The sequence below is a fragment of the Silene latifolia genome, chromosome 8 (assembly GCF_048544455.1).
Source record: "Silene latifolia isolate original U9 population chromosome 8, ASM4854445v1, whole genome shotgun sequence".
NCBI lineage: Eukaryota > Viridiplantae > Streptophyta > Magnoliopsida > Caryophyllales > Caryophyllaceae > Silene > Silene latifolia.
In genome coordinates this window covers 96232257-96245256 of record NC_133533.1, presented here as the reverse complement: position 1 = coordinate 96245256, position 13000 = coordinate 96232257, and the positions used below count along the sequence as shown (strand labels likewise).

The following is a 13000-nucleotide window of genomic DNA, read 5'->3' as shown; positions in this document are numbered from 1 at the left end:
TCCTCTACCACATATCGACATATTGGTGGATAATACAGCAGATCACGCATTGTTATCCTTCATGGATGGGTATGCAGGATATAATCAGATCAAGATGGTCGTAGAGGACATGCATAAGACCGCCTTCGTTACTCAATGAGGCACCTATTGCTACGCGGTTATGCCATTTGGGTTAATCAATGCTGGAGCTACGTATCAACGCACCGCAACTACACTACTACATGACATGATGCATAAATAAGTTGAGGTTTATGTAGACAATATGATTGTCAAGTCCAAGGATAGAGAAAGGGACATTAATAACCTTCGCAAGTGCTTCCTAAGACTACGAAAGTACAACATGAGGCTCAACCCTCAGAAATGTGCATTTGGAGTAACGTCAGGCAAGCTCCTTGGATATGTCGTTAGTCAACGAGGGATAGAAATAGACCCTTCCAAAATCAAAGCTCTAATCGAAATGCCGCAACCTCAAACAGAGAAGGAAGTCAGAGGACTTTTAGGCAAGGTGCAATACATAAGTCGATTTATATCGAAACTCACCATGATTTGTGAACCTATCTTCAAAAAGCTAAAGAAAACAGATCACACCATTTGGGATGACGACTGTCAAAAGGCGTTCGACAGAATCAAGGAGATACTAGCCAAACCACCAGTACTCATGCCTCCCTAACGAGATCAACCTCTTGGTCTATATCTCACAGTAACCGAAACAGCCATGGGGGCTATGCTAGCGCAAACCGTTGGAAAAGAAGAAAGAACTATCTACTACCTTAGTAAGAAGTTCTTGGAGTATGAATGCAAGTACACACCACTCGAAAAGACATGCCTCGCTCTTGTGTGGGCAATGAATAAGCTACGGCATTACATGCTTAGCTATTCCGTCAATGTATACTCCAAAATGGATCCTGTCAAATACCTTTTCGAAAAACCCGTTCTCAACGGACGCTTTGCAAGAAGGACCTTAATGCTCTCAGAGTTCGATCTCAAATACATAAATTAGTTTATGTAATAAGTTTTTTTCTTATATCTAATATCACAAACATATTACTAAGTGTGTAGTAATTTTATTAGATTAAAATTTAAGGTACTATTTATATTATCTAATTAATAATATTAGTAGGATTTTGGGATAGTCTTGGAGCAATTGAAAGGAGGTTCTCATACTATTGGGACAAAGGACATCATCCATTTACTTCGAGCTCAAGAACAAATAAAGAAAGGTGTTCTTGCTTGTGCCCATTTCCGTCTCATCACCATTATAAGAAAACCGTTTTCTCCTCATTCTTGTTTTATGTTATTCATGCACTAGATTCACAAAGACTAAATCAATGGTTAATTTAGATCTAATTAAAATGAGTTTTATTAAGTGGTTAATGAATCCTTTCAAGTGGTATCAGAGCATTTGGTTGTTGCATGCATAATCAGTTTGGTTTTTCCGAGTTAAATGTAACTTAATTAAAACTAAAATATGTGATTTATAAGGATAAAGCCACGATTTTTTTTTTTGCATGTAATACATTCTGGTCCAAAAATATATTTAGGTCATTTTGATGATTTATGGTATCTTTTGCTCATTTTAAATAATTTTTAGTGATTTTATTACATTTTAGTGAGTAAAATGGTATTTAAAATGCTAAAATTAGCTAGACTTAATTTCTGACCTTGATATTTTTATATGACCTCACGTGCATATCAATACTATATATTAAATCCAGAAACCAAGGGACTTCAATGTAATTAAAGAAAGTTATATAAATTAATTATACTATATAGTTTTAAATCAATAGCACCGTTTGATGGACCCGACTAAGGGAACTCAATGCAAATATTATATAGTTTGGGTTAAAATTAAATTATATAGAAGCTTGATAATTTTCCTAAATATGGTCAATTTCCTTAAAATAAAATAATTAATTAATATGGTCAATTTCCTTAAAATAAAATAATTATTTAAGATGAACAATTTGAAGGAGACTAAAAGAAAGAAGATGTTTGGTAATTTTCCTTAATATTTATAGAAGACTAGAAGATGGTCAATTTCTTTAAATTAATTAATTAGTATAAACATGCACACTTATGATATTAATTATTATCATCATAAATTATATATTAAATTTAAAATCTATGCAATCAATCAATACTATATATTAATTCCAGAAACCAAGGGACTTCAATGTAATTAAATAAATCTATACAAATTAATTATAATATATAGTTTAAATCAATATCACTATGCGATGGACCTGATCAACGGACTTCAATGTAAATATAATACAGTTTTGGTTGAAGTATAAATATAGAGAACACCGGAATATGGTGATTTTCCTTAAATAAACATGCCCCACTTATGCTATTAATTAATATGAATATGTTAATTATTTTAACATAAAAAAATAATAATATAAGTATATTATATTTTGAAAACTACTAAAATGTAAATAAATTAAGCTAGATTTACAAAAAATATAAAATTACATAATTATTTCGATTTGATTAATTTAACTCATACATGTAATATATTTAATGCATATATGTAATATATTTATTAAAGTACTAGAAGTAACATCGGATATAATAATATGATAGTAATCACTCATTGGATGCTTAGATAGTAAAAGTAATTCTGTTAGTATTGAAAAACATTCTAGTAACATTAGATATAGTTAAAGTAACAATATTAGCAGCGAGCGGAAGTAGTGAAAGTAACAGAAGTAACAACGTGAGTAGTGAAATTATCAATATTTATGTACAAGTAGTAAAAGTAACAATAATTACGGCTAAAGTAGTGAAAGTAAAAGTAGTAATAATGAATGTAATAAAAGTAACAATACTAAAAACAAAAAAAAGTATATATGAACAATTAACTACCAAATCGATTTAAGTAAAATATTAATAGCGTGAGTAGTAAATTTATCTCATAATTTATTTCATTGTAATTTTAAGATATACTCCGTATCATTGAGAAAAATATATTAATGATAAATTTATGAGTTATGCAATTTTAACATTTTTCGTTAATTAAAAATAAATTTTAATGCTAAATAAAGGTAGCCCGGACGAAGCCGGGCATCCATACTAGTTTTACTTATTGTATGTAAAATTTCATATAAATTTGATTTATTTTGAATGATTTATGATTTTTATGCGATAAAAATGAAATAAATGGAGGTAAAATGGTTAAAAATAGTTAAACTTCAAAACAGGCCATGAAATTTTAGTATGTTGTCACATGCATGTTTTACTCACTGTGTGTAAAATTTGAAATGAACACGATTAACCTTGCATGATGTATGAATTTTTAGTGTAGAAATGACATAGATAGTGACTATTTTAGCAAAAATATCTAAAACGAATTACATGGCATGAGAAAATTATTTTAAGTTGCATTTTTATCCCATATATCAGATCTAAAGTTGGAACATTGATTAGATTAATTTTCATATGCTATAAATGTTTTATTTGATAAAACCGATAAATAGCAACTATATTTGTCTCGAAATAAATTCGAAAATTTTAACCTTGATTTTTGACATTATGAGTTTCATGGAATTATTCCATAACGTTCAAAAATTTAAAATTATTGTAATTTAATTTGGATTTATTTCATAAAAGTTTATGATTTTAAGGTCTATTATGAGCATGAATGTTAAATCAAGTTGAATTATTGTCCAAAATTGAGTAATGACTAAGTTTTGAGTCCTAAGATGTTAGGGTGATTAACTTGGACTAAAATTAGATTTTAGTATTATTTTGTGATTTTAATAAGTTAAAAATCCCAAATTTTCATAAAACCGGATTATATACGATATAAGATTTAAGTAGGGCGATTTGACACATTAATTTGGCATGTTTTATATATATTATATATATTATAATGCTGCATATTTCATTGATGATTGTCATATTTTAATTTTTGTAATTTTGAATTATGTAATTTTATCTTAGTATGGCCTTAGTTTTTAAATTGGTATTACCCGTAATGAAAAGGAATATCGATTCGGTTGTAATTTTAATGTGATCTCGCATCACGGTCTTGTAATTTAATAGATTTAAATTTTTATTACAAATGTATAATAGGAATAGCTCTATATTTTTATTATTATTTTGTAATTCCGGAGTTTCCTAAAGACGGAGCCATTCGAAAAAGAGTTTCAATCAAGACGGTGTTTCCTTGGGAGGCGTGTCATTTGAAGTTCAAGGGACCATTGGGTTTGGTTTCCGAATTTGTAATAGAATATTAGATTTTCTATTTTAGGAAGGCCATATTACGAAATTTATTTATTGCTTTGCATTTTTATTTATATGTTACATGCATTGCCAAATCGCCATAACATCACATGCATTTATATATATATATATATATATATATTTATATCGTTTTTCGACCGTGTCGATTATAATTATCGTAGTTCACTAATATAGTTCACATAAAAGTTGATAGATAATAAATCAACAAGAGTTTTCACATATTTAAAATTGAGATAAGCCTTTCCAAATATTAGGACCCATGAATCCCTTTGACATTTGGGGTAGATTCGGTTTCCCGTGGTACTTTCATTTTTCATCGAGTAAATGGGGTAATAACAAGTTATTAAACGCGAAATTTGGTTGGTCTCAACGGGACATGAAGACTAGTCTTATGTTTCGAGGCTAGAGATGAACTTAACGTAATTTCATTGACCGAGAGTTCTAATTGTAGAATCGGTTAAGGAGTTAACCCACCGAGTTATATTAGTGAGGGATGTATCGGTTTCCCGTGCCCGAGTTAATATTGTTTTAGATCTCGGAATCATTTACATAATTGGGTGGCGGTCATTATAAATGCTAAAACATGCTAAAATGTTTTCATAGATTAACGATGAATGTTTCTTTTCCCACTATTTTGTTGTTTTATGTTGTTCTCTATCATTTCTCCTATTAATATACGATATCAATTCGATTGTAACACGAGTCTCCATTAAACCACTATTACTAACGACAAATAGAATCTCTTTCTAAATCCTCAAATGAACCGTCTCATAGGTAATAGACTAGCTCCATAGGAATCGTTCTATTCCATAGAACTCGATATGAATCGTCCTATGCAAATATAAGATTAGTATCTTAAAATTCCTTACATACCTATAATCTCTTGTGAAGGATATATATAGAAGTAGTACTTGGTCAAAATTTGTTTTGATAATATCTTCTATGCATCCACGGTTCAAAAGTCTTATTGCTCAAAACTAAACACTTGTCATCTAGCACTTAAGTCATTAAAAACATGACAATGTGAAATTGGTAAATTGATTTGTTAGAAATTTTGATTGACCAAATACCACAATAAAGTTCATCCTTGTGAAGAATTAACTAGGAATTTATATGTAGATAAGTCTTCATCAATTAGAAATTCTTGAAGTGAGTGGGGGCAATAAAAAGTAAGTACCTGTCTTAATTGTTAAGGATAAAACTAGGCTCGAAAGAGAAGTTGTTAGACACTAAAATAAAGACAAAACCCAAATAAGTAAAGATCAAGGAAGTTGGTCGTGTGACTCCAACATATTCCTTCTTGAATATCAATGACATTGACATTGCATTCTTGCGAATTATTACGTCATGAGTATTTGATACAAATCTGTGAATCATGTTAGAAATTGCCACATTTCAAGATTATGAAATATGGCAAAAGGATGTCAAAACCACCTTTCTAAATAGGTATTTAGAGGAGGAGGTTAATTATAATTACAAAATGTTGTGAATTATATTAACATGACCCATTTTATACACACGTTATTATGAATTACTAGATAATTTATAATATGTAATTTAATTAATTAATATAATGATTAATTGTTAAATATGCATTAATATAATTAATTGCTTGATTACACGCTACATGTGACATGTTGTGTGTGACAATTGACATTTGACAAAATAAAATGGAATTTTCATTTTATGAAATGGACCGAAAATGGAAGGGGTTTTGGGGATAGTGGGGTGTTTATTTTAATTATAAAACTAGACATCATCATAACCCTAAAACATAGCCTTGCATGCCTATGTTTTAGATAATAGAAAAAGCAAAAAGTAAAGGCCATGCATTGGCCTTGGTTCCACCCTCCAACCGGCACCACCCCACCTAAAAAGAGAACAAGTTTCTCTTATACATTATTTATTTTCATTCATTCTTATGAGATGATGATTTTCTATTCTTCCATATTCTCTCCTAAAAATACATAAATTAGTTTATGTAATAAGTTTTGTTCTTAGATCTAATATCACAAACATATTACTAAGGTGTAGTTAATAATATTAGTAGGATTTTGGGATAGTCTTGGAGCAATTGAAAGGAGGTTCTCATACTATTGGGACAAAGAGGATCATCCATTTACTTTGAGCTCAAGAACAAGTAAAGAAAGGTGTTCTTACTTGTGCCCATTTCCGTCTCATCGCCATTTTAAGAAAACCGTTTTCTCCTCATTCTTATTTTATGTTATGCATGCACTAGATTCACAAAGACTAATCAATGGTTAATTTGGATCTAATTAAAATGAGTTTTATTAAGGGGTTAATGAATCCTTTCATTCTCGACATAAAATTGAAGTACCACTTAGATATTTCTCTAATATTTTAAACATTAATTAAGTTGTTGTATCAAATAAAATTTTATTTTCTCGAAACTATACTAGAAAAATATAGTTTCGGATCGCATCGGATATCCAAATGTTTTAATTATAATATCCATATCCAAACCAAATCCAAAGATTTCGGATAATATATCCAAACCAAACTTAATTTTCGGATCAGATATCCAAAAATTCAGATCAGATTCGATCAGTTTGGATAATCGGATTTTTTGCTCAGCCCTAGCATCCATCATACCAATTAATAGATTATAACACCAGTTGTATGGTTTAGATATTGAGTTTTGTACTAAAGTTTTCGAGTTTTGTTTTAAAGATTTTGAGCTATATTGTTAAATTCTCAATTCACACAGTTAAACATAAAAAAAAACTTTTGAAAAGCTCAAAAAAATTACACATAAGCTCGGATAAATGTATAGTGGTTGTACAATGCTTAGAGGTATAGTGATATTTGTACCGTCAGACATGAGCGGACTTGAATTTCCAGCTGGTTTTCAGATACTTAATTGCTTAAATCCTAAAAAGGCATGAGCCACACCAACGAGGCCCTGTGGCAACAAAGCGCAAGACGCGAGGTGAAAGTGTGCAGATGCACTGCTTTGGAACAAGTATATAAGTGCTTTTTTATAGGACTTTTCATTTGCCACAAAAATCTAAAACAAAATAATTGATTCCAAAGGTTAATTCAAATAACTATCAAGCATTAGAGCAATCTTTTTAGATAATTAATTGCTTAAATACTAAAATTTTGCATGAGGCACACCAACGAGTGTAATACTACGAATTTTATTAAGTTGAATACTCGACCGAGTAGAGCCTACTCGGCCGATTAATGCTAATTATGTAGCCTGTTTTGGTTCTGCCCAGGAATACTCGGCCGAGTATGAAGAATACTCGACCGAGTAGAGGATACTCGGCCGAGTATACACTTTACTCGACCGAGTATCCGGTCTGGCGAGTATTATTTCAGCGGTTTGATGCTGGAGTGTTTAGGGTTATTTAATATTCAAAGTTAGTTTCTAAAACGTCATTTCAACCCTAATCATTTTACGATCACTCTAATCACTCTCTAATCACTCCCTAATCATTCTCTAATCTCATTGTGTGTGTAACTGTTATAATCCTTGCGTGTATTCTCTCATCCTAATGTTGGTAAGTTTCATTCCCCATGTCATTTATGTTCTTGTAGGGTTTACTGTATATATGGAATTTGGGGAATAGGGGGGAATTGTGCAATGTGTAATTGTGCTATATGGTTATTGTATAGGAGAAGACTTCATAGAGGAGCCTTTCTGATTGTTCGGTTTCCGTACTGCTGTTGATTGCTAAGGTAGGGTTTCTCTACTCAATTTACTGTTCATTGATTTAAGACTTGATTGTATTGTGATTGTCGTTATCTGGTGATCATCGGAGTACGGATGTTGTGGTGATGGTGTTGGTGTGGTTGTGTTGTGATGGTTGTGGTGTTGTGACAGCTGTGAGGCTGTGTATGTTGTGGTTGTGGTGGAGTCACTTGCGGAAGTGGCTTCACACCCTAGTTCGCCCTCCGTGGAACCCGTCACGGGAGGGGATGTGCACATTAAGGGACAGGGATTGTTAGTCGCTCGTTGATGAGCTGGACTAGGTGGGATGGGCTGCGGTCACCCACTGGTGGCGAGGATTACCTGTTGCGATGGGTAATCTGGCAGGGCTACACACTTCGGTGTGTAGTCGGTTACTGTGTGAGATCGGGAGACTGGGGGTGGAGGATGATCAGCTGGTTACCTTATTTGTTGGTTTTATATTGATTGAGTAATACTGACCCCGTTTTTGTATGTGGAATCTGCTGTGATCTATTCGGGGATGGTGAGCAGGCTTGACAGGTTTTGCTATTGGTGAGCTTGGGGCAGTCATGGGAGAGTTGTCATCACAAGTCGTAGCATCACAGTCGAGTCTTAATTATGATCTCATAGTTGTCAGACATTGGATTTATTTTGTTGAATCAGTTTTGGATTTGGTTTGATGTAAACTTTTACACTTTATGGTATTTTAATAAATGTGCTCAGTTCAGGCGCTTTTGATATATACTAACCTCGGGCAACCCAGATGGTAACACACTTTCATGGTAGGGTGGTCCTGGTAAGGCACCTTGGTATGAGGGGGTGTTATAAAGTGGCATAAGAGCCGAAGATTCCGGCACCTAAAATAAATGAACATAATGAACTTAGGGAGTCTGAATAAAATGAACCTGGGGAGAGTTGTTTGGAGCTACCGCAAAGACTTGGGAGACGTCCCGGAGTCGCAATATGGCCCTCACTAACTCGAGCCGGTCACATGGGGAAGTGTGTTGAGAGTTGTGTCGTATATGTGCATGTATGTTAAGGTTCATAGTTGGAACATGTGGTAGTAAGAAATGAGTTTGTGGAATTCGAAAAGTATGTCGAGTATGGAAAAGTATCGGCAGAGATGAATATGTGAAATTTGGTGTATCGGTTTTCATATGTGAGTGTTTGGCATATTATGTGTTTACTATGTGTTTACTATGTGGCATTAGAAAGCATGATAGAGACCCTGTACTGTTTTTGACCGTCTTTGGCATGACTCGGCCGAGCAGGGCGGGTACTCGACCGAGTAGGGAGTACTCGGCCGAGTAACCAGGCACTCGGCCGAGTGTAGTTTGGCAGTAAGTAGCAGTTGCTACTGGATGTGTTTACTCGACCGAGTATTTGGGCGTACTCAACCGAGTAGAGCATACTCGGCCGAGTGTTGTTTATACTCGACCGAGTATGCGTTTTGTGAATTTGAGGTCGGCTACTGGAGTCGACTACTCGACCGAGTACCGGGGATACTCGACCGAGTAGTCATTACTCGACCGAGTACTATCTGGTACTCGGCCGAGTGTTCCTTTGGCGGAGAATTTTTACATTTTGAGCCGTAGGCTTTTGTGCTTACGTTTCCTTGTCTCTTATCAGCTCAAAATGCCGCCCAAAAGAACTGTTGCACAGATTCAAGCTTCTGAGATGACAGTTGATGAGGTTGCTCGTATGATTGAGCAACAAGAGGCTCTCCTTGAGGCTCTTAAGAATGTGGGAAAAGGGAATGAGAAGCCGGTGGATGCTACTCAGCTTAGCATCATCATTGCCCGCTTCAACCCTCCCACATATGAAGGGGTTGGGGAACCAAAGCTGCTCGAGAAGTGGCACCGTGAGATTGAAAGTCTCATGGAAATGGTCAAGTGTCCCGATGACATGATCGTTGAGCAGGTAGTATACTACCTGAGAGGTGAAGCTGATGTGTGGTGGCAAAACGTCAAGGAAGATGCTAGAGCCTACTACCAGGCTGAGGGTCTAGGGGCTATTCCGTGGTCAGGGTTGAAGAGCGCTATGAGAGAGCAGTTTGTGCCGGAGCATATCCGACACAAGATGAGATCGGAGTTTGATTCCTTCACCATATCAGAGGAGATGACAGTCACTGAGTACTATCATCGGTTCCTAGAGCTATCTCGCTATGTTGAGGACATGCAGTTGGGACAAAGAGGTTTGGCTCTCCGTTTTGAGAGGGGTTTATCTGCCAAGATCGTGAGCCGTATGTCAGCTAGGGTTGCTACTGACCTTAAGGAAGTGTACCTAAGAGCGGGCCAAGCTGAGAGAATGGTAGATCTCTCAAGAGAGATTAATGAGAGGACTGCTGCTGTAAAGAGGAAGGCTGACAATGGAGGCAACCGTCAGTCGGGCAATGATACGTGCATTTTATATAGTCTTTTTAGTCTATTTTAGCACGTATTTCTATGTACTTTCATACCGTTTATATTGCATTTTGCCCCCCGAATTGGCTACTTTGGTTCGTTTTGTCCGTTTTGTAGAAATGAACGCGAAAGTAGTGGAATCGTACCATTTTTCGTCCTTTTTGCATGCATTTTGAGGAGACGGGATTTTCCGGAGTAAGTTCCTGCATTGGGAAGCGTGAAGGCACGGTTTACGAGGCAGTCGGGCACGAGTTTGGGCTGATTTGAAGGAAGAATACTCGATCGAGTGGTTTTATTACTCGATCGAGTGGTTTTTGTGGCCTTGGTGGATCGATCGAGTTGATTTATACTCGATCAAGACGAGCTGGAAAGAGAGGTTACTCGATCGAGTAACATTTGTGTTCGATCGAGTAGATTATCTGGAGTTTTACTCGATCGAGTGGTTTCAGAATACTCGATCGAGTGGTTTTGGCTTTCGTGGGCTTTAATTAGCCCGTGAACTTGTTTTAGTTATTGAACTTAATTTATTTTCTATTTAAGCATACGTTAACTAGGTTTTTAGCATCTCATCTATCATCTATTCTAAGTTTTATCTATCATTTCAAAGACTGCGTACTCTCTCCTCTTCACTGTAACTTTATTTTCGGGGTTATTTCGCTCGGATTTGCTTGTTCTTTAAACCGGATTCTTGCGATTGTAATCTCTTTCTCCCTCTTTAATATTAATCCTTCATTTGTTCATTTTAATTACTTGTTTTGTCTCATTTAATTTCTGCCCTAATTACCTTTTTATGCATTTTTATTATTGTTTTATCATGTCGAATGCTGGTTATTTATTTGTTGTTAGTATTGACGGTATTAATAGCAATATGAGTTGCTAAATGTGTTTCATGTCGGGATTAGGGGATCTGCGGTAGAAATGTGACGATGTAGTAAATAAGTTAGACGAATTATTTGTGAGATTCTGTCACCATAGCAATATAACTGTATTTTACCGACTTAGTTGAGTGCACGCTTCTGAGTCACCCTTTTAATCTGGTTAAATTTAATACTGGATCGGAAGATTGGACTAAATAGACCTGCTATGAACAGTAGACTACCCTGACAAGGACGGAAGTTAAGTTAGTGGAAGTTTAGGATAGAAAGTGGACCGGAAGGACCTTTCCATATCCGTCTCGCAGTAATTTATCTAAGTTGTTTACAGCTGAGTCACTGGACTACCGTAGTGAACCGAAATCCTGACATGTCCCCTCTTTATTGATAGTTTGTCACTCTTTTTCTGCCTTACTGCTCTTTCTTTATTTCTCTTCCTTTAACCTTTTAGTTTAGAAATCAATTTATAAACACCCCCATTTGTGACCAAATAGACGGACTTTTACAGATATCTTGCCTCCCTGAGGAGATCGACCTGACTTCCCTAGCTATATAGTTAGTTTAGTTAGTTATTTTTGATAGGTATACGACAGCCCTGTCAAATTTTGGCGCTGTTGCCGGGGAGGCAATTGCCCTATCTGTCTTTGCTTCGTTTATTTTATCCGTCTCAGGGAATTTTTATTCCTTGAGGCAGTTCTTATTTATTTTCTTTCAGTGTTGTGTATGCCCAGGTCAGACAGGTTTGAGTTAGTTGGAGCTGATTCTGAGCCAGAGAGACTATTTAGGCATAGACTCCGTCTGCAAAGAGAATCGCGAAAGGAAGACTTGAGTACTTTCGAACCAGAGCTACAGCATTTTCTTTTAACAGAGAATCCATCTTTTGAAGAAGATACTTCCAGTTCTGTAAGCACACCAGTAAAGATGCCGAACATTGCTAGTCATTCGGAGCCTAAAGCATCATCAATTCCAAAGGGTTTCAATCTCCAGACTCAGGATGGGAATACATTCGACATCCGTCTTTCCTATATCAATCTGGTAGAAAGAAATCTCTTTAGAGGTGTGGCAGGTGAAGACCCGAGGAAGCATATGAAGGTCTTTACGGACTACTGTTCTACTATCCTCGCCACAAAGGGGGTAACTCAAGACAAGATTAAGGTGGTTTTGTTCCCTTTTTCTTTGACCGACTCAGCCAGGGAGTGGCTAACTGATTTAGACCGCACAGCCGCAGGGGTTACAGACTGGGAGACCCTTGCTCTTGCTTTTTATAAGAGATATTTCCCTCCACAGCGCACCAATCAGCTGAGGGCAAAGATCACGAGTTTCAAGCAGGCACCCGATGAGACTTTCTATGAAGCATGGTCCCGTTTCAAGAAGTTGGTGAGGTCTCTTCCTCACCATGGTTTTGATCCATGGTTTCTGTCCAACCAAATCTATAATGGGTTGTACGATGATTGATACTGTCGTTTCGTACCAAAAATAAAATACCTATATTACTACTAACAGAAGTCAGCGGTAAGTAGGGTCGATCTCCACAGGGAGGCTAAGTTGCTAAATATTTGTCTAATTTGGTCTGTCAGGTTGTCACAGAAGTGGGGGTTTGAATTGATATTCTAAACTAAGACTAGAGCGAGGGAATAAATAAGAGAAATTAACAATAATAGAGAAGAGGGTATGCTAGGAATCGGTCCACCGTGGCAGCTATAAGATCTGATACTATCATGAATACTAAGGCGATTAGACTATTGATAAGAAGAGCTATGGTCGTCACCTTTCGGTCCTTA

At 35.6% G+C, this 13000-nt stretch overlaps 1 non-coding gene across 1 annotated transcript; it reads right to left on the bottom strand.

Annotated features, from left to right (window-relative positions):
- Positions 1-12516: 12516 nt before the first annotated feature.
- LOC141597976 (small nucleolar RNA R71) lies at positions 12517-12622 on the bottom strand. The gene has a single exon (XR_012523182.1). It is a non-coding gene; the product is annotated as a small nucleolar RNA R71 (small nucleolar RNA).
- Positions 12623-13000: the final 378 nt, after the last annotated feature.